General features: G+C 32.7%; 1 long non-coding RNA gene across 1 annotated transcript; it reads left to right on the plus strand.

Moving 5' to 3' along the window:
- The first annotated feature begins 2194 nt into the window (after nt 1–2194).
- On the plus strand, nt 2195–4130 carry LOC139871864 (uncharacterized). The gene is made up of 5 exons (XR_011766782.1): nt 2195–2342; nt 2632–2723; nt 2911–3036; nt 3682–3851; nt 3943–4130. It is a non-coding gene; the product is annotated as an uncharacterized lncRNA (long non-coding RNA).
- Nucleotides 4131–4784: the final 654 nt, after the last annotated feature.

A 4784-nucleotide genomic window follows, 5' to 3' on the forward strand; every position in this document is an offset into this window, starting at 1 on the left:
CTTTAGTTTCAAGAAATATGAGATCAAGTTTAACTAGTAATACTTGACCAACAAAACAAAAATCACGAATTAAAACATGTACAAAAAGAGGAAATAAATTAAATCTACAAGTAATAAGTTCATAGTTGTTCATACTTAGGAAGATTCAAGCCAAGGCTTGGATCTTTAAGAAAGTAAACCTTAGGTTTACAAAACATGAACACAAGTATGATTATAAAGCTTATGAACTTTTATTTTTAACAAGTTTTATGGAGGAATCAAACTATAAACTTGATCCTCCTTGGTTCTTGTATGTTCTTGTATAAACAAGATAATATGAAGAATAAACTAGAAAGTTTGGTTCTTAATAACTCGTAAGTAAACAACAACAAGTAACTAATGAAACTAGTAAGAATGATGATGAAGATTTAGGTTTTGTTAAAGGAAAAAAAGAAGAAGAAAACTAGAACATATTACTTACAAGAAAGGAGAGAAAAGTTGAGAGAAAAGTGTATGTATGTGTGTGTAAAAAGTGAGGTTCAAACTAGTGTATAAGTAACAAAAAATGAAAAATGGAACTCTCTCCCATGCCCATCTAGGCCGACGGTTTGAGGTGGCCAAAAGAGGAAAGCCAGAACTCAACTTTCAAATGTGGGAGAATGGTGAAAGCTTAGAATGGATTAAAGTTAAGTGTATGGGAAAGAGTTCTTGCATGCTTGTAGTATTTTGTCTCCAACTTAAGTTAATTAATCCATGTTTAACCTTAATGTAACACTAGCATAAAAGTGGGCTTACTAGTCCATTAAGAAAGTAGGGTGGGCTTCCAAGTCCATGTCCATTAATAAAAGTCCAAGTCCAAGTAAGTATGCAACAATTAAATAAATAAAGCCCAAGTAATTAACTAGTAACATTAGTTAATTAAAAATGATTTATAATAATTAATCATGAACGTGAATAATATCCGAAATATTATTCGTGAAAAGCACGTGTGTCACAAAGACGAGTCGGGACATGTAAAGTCAATTACGGTGACAAGTAAATGTACAAGAATACATTTATTAAAACACAAGTATTAATAATAAATATTATTAAATATAAGTTGAAAAATCCAGGGTCGTTACAGTTTAGGGTATATGGTTTAATATTTAGGGTTTAAGGCTTCAGGGTTATGGCTTTGGGTTTATGGTTTAGGGTTTAAGGTTTAAGGTTTATGGTTTGAGGTTTAGGGTATATGGTTTAAGATTTAGGGTTTAGGTCTTAAGGGTTAGGGCTTAGGGTTTATGGTTTACGGATTAGGGTGTATAGTTTAAGGTTTAGGGCTTAGGGTTTAAGGTTTAGGGCTTAGGGTTTAGGATATATGGTTTAGGATTTAGGATTTAGGGCTTAAGGCTTAGGGATTATGGTTTATGGTTTAGGGTTTATGGTTTAGAGTTTAGGGCTTACGGTCTAGGGTTTAGGGTATATAGTTTAGGATTTATGGTTTAGAGCTTAGGGTTTATGGTCAGTATTCATTAAAACAGAGAAAGTATTGAATAAGATTATTATTTTTTACTTCCTCTGATCTTAATACTTCCGCATTTTGTTTGATGTCACAAATTAAATCAATAGTCCAATTCTATAAATAGATACAAATAATAAGGTAGATTTCTTTTATGCGCTTAACTTTTTCATATAAGATAAAAAGATTGGTAAAAAGTAAGTATTAAAACTATAAACAATTATATAAATTGATACAAATAATAAGGTAGATTTCTTTATGTACTTAACTTTTTCATATAAGTAAAAGGTAAAACTGTAAAATAAAGAATAAATACATGTGACAGTTATTTTTTTAGATGTGTGTTTTTTGTGTGTGGAGTATTAATATTGCACAAATGATTATGATTTATATTTATAGACACTTAAAAGTACAGTACAAAATATGAATTTTAAATTTCAATAACAGTTTTAAAAAACTATTCAATCTTGAAAAGTACGTAGTAATAGCGGAAGTCAGGGCGGGAGTCTAAAATTTTGGGGAAGTCAAGGAGGGAGTCTAAAATTTTGGGAATAAGTTCGCTTTTGCAAATTCAAAATAATAACAAAAATTAGAACAAAGAAAAGCCTAAAACCCCCCATTATCCTCATTTTATTCAAACACCCATTGTCTACCGATCTTTATTTTTCATAAAATCCATACCATCACCATCACTGACAACGTTTGCGCTATCACCACCATCGACACCCACAACCGCCACTGTTTCCATCATCACCACCATCACTGTCGATTTAGAGTTTCGGTAGCATCGATTACAGATCTGGGTTTTATAGAATCGATTCGGGGTTGTGTTCTTAAATGCATTCCTGACCGACTACGGATACAGGTGAAGTTACAAACAATCTAATTGATTTATTATTTTCTATTTCATTGATTGATTAAAGACACGAGCTGAACTTGTGGTATCTTTCTTTATCGTTTGATTTGCATATTTGGCTTGTATGTTTTATTGTTTAATCACAACCTAATTATGGTTATGTTCATTCGTCATATGAAATGTGAGTGATTAAAGCTCAATTGATTACAGCTGTTGCAAGACCGATTAGTTTTCCTCAGGTTTCTAATGTTTGGAGTGATGGGAATAACCTTTTTTTGTTGTTGTTTGTTTGTTGTAGAGGGCAAGACTGATGATCGTGCAAGGGTTGGTCTAATCAACCAAGACAATAATAAGTACAACACACCAAAGTACCGTTATGTCGTGCGATTTGTATCCTTTTTACAACTCTTGCTTCTGTCATTAACTTTCCTACTTGTTCATGTAGATGGTTTTAACTATTCAAACTTCATATATTGGTTTGATCCATTGTTTTTTTTTTTTTTTTTTGCTTTCTTTTTTTTTTGCTTTTTTTCTGTATAATTATTACTATAAGTTTCCTTTAACAATTATATATTAGACCAACAAGGATATAATTGCACAATTTGTGTCTGCAACCATTGCTGGGGATATGGTTCTTGCATTAGCATATGATCATGAACTGCCCAATATGGTTTTAAAGTGGTGCTCACCAATTATGCTGCAGGTATTTTGTCTGTCTCTTTTGTTCATAATCTCTTGTGTGTTGCTGCTAAGTGTTAACTTAGATATAAATGCAGCTTACTGTACCGGTCTTTTATTGGCTCGCCGTGTTTTGAAAACACTTGAAATGAACTGGTATTAATGTGCCAGATAAGTTTTCGAATAGACTAATGTGGCAGATATTTCAGACTTTCAGTTTACTCTAACAAGTGCTAGTAGAATATGTTAATGTTATGCATAATTTGTGTTCAAATGAAGTGGTTTATTTTGTATTCCTATGCTCAAACATGGTCTTTTCTACATAGCCCGGTCTTAATATTGTAGGCAGCAAGGTTGGTCATGGGTCAGGTTTGATTGACCCAAAACACCTTCCATAATTATTTTGGAACCTTCTTGTGTGGTATACTTGATGGCACAAAGTTTTATTTTTTAAATTCGTCCAAATACATTTTGGTCAACTTTTAACCCCTTAAACCCATTCGACACATTGAATGTGGTAGTTGTAAATAATAACCCATTCGACACATTGAATGTGGTAGTTGTAAATAATTACAGGGGTGCAAAATGCTTGAAATGACTTGTGAAGAGCATGATAGACTAGCTGCTGAAAGTCAATTTGTTACTCACACGATAGGCACACGATATGCAGGTACATAACTCCACATTCTGGAAGTAATGTAGCAGAAACTTAAGTGTTTCAACACGGGTGGGTCAAATGGCATAAATAAAGACAAAATTTTGTTTAGGCCATATGATCATTTGATATACATTCATGACGTCATTGGTACGTCTATTGCTTGGCCTACTGCGTTAATCGAGGTATGTCCTTGTTAAATTTGTAATAATTAAGATTAAGATAAAATTTTATAATGTGCACCTTTATGCTTATACATGGATGGTTTAATTGTAGGTGGTACTTGATGATTGATCAAGATGTATGGTGGCGGGTTGAAGACTTTGTGCGTTTGTTAATGTTAGTTGGTTTGATTATGAATGTTTGAATATGAATATTGTTTTATGAGTTTGTGTGTTTGAGACAATTTGTTGATGTATGTGTTGGTGTGTTTGAGACAATGATATATGTTGCTGTTAAACATTTTCCTGTGGTGATGTTATTTGGATTGAAATAATATTATTGTAATTGTAATGTGGTGATCAATATTATGTTTTATATTTAATATTTGTTTTGTAATTTAAAATTTTAAAATTGTTGTAACTGTAATGAATAATAAATTGTTGCATCAAAAGAAAACTGGATCCGAATCGGGTCCAAAAGGCCTAAATAGTTGAAGCAGACTCGAAAGGCCCAAATGGCTGAATCAGGCTCATAAGGCCCAAATAGCAATACTGGGCACAAAAGGCTCAGTAAGCTTAAACGTGGTGACAGACCCAATTAGCAAAATCGGACCTAAAAGGCCCAATTGTCTGAACTAGGCTCGAAAGGCCTAATTACCATAACCCGGCCTAAAACCCAAAATGGACCCGAATATTCGAACCGGATATTCAAAACTCCTATAACTTGTTTGGAAGCTTTTTTGTGGTACTAAACAAATATCTACTTATATTAGAACCCCTTTTTGTGGTACTTAGGACCATTTTTTGTGCTACTAAATTAAAATCAAGTTATATTAGGACTCTTTTTTGTAATATCAAATTAACTTAGGTTTCATGACCCGTCCTAATCCATCTGGACGAATACATTACATTTGTTTACATCGCGAGGTACTTGACCTCTATATGATACATTTTACA

The sequence above is a fragment of the Rutidosis leptorrhynchoides genome, chromosome 10, assembly GCF_046630445.1.
Source record: "Rutidosis leptorrhynchoides isolate AG116_Rl617_1_P2 chromosome 10, CSIRO_AGI_Rlap_v1, whole genome shotgun sequence".
NCBI lineage: Eukaryota > Viridiplantae > Streptophyta > Magnoliopsida > Asterales > Asteraceae > Rutidosis > Rutidosis leptorrhynchoides.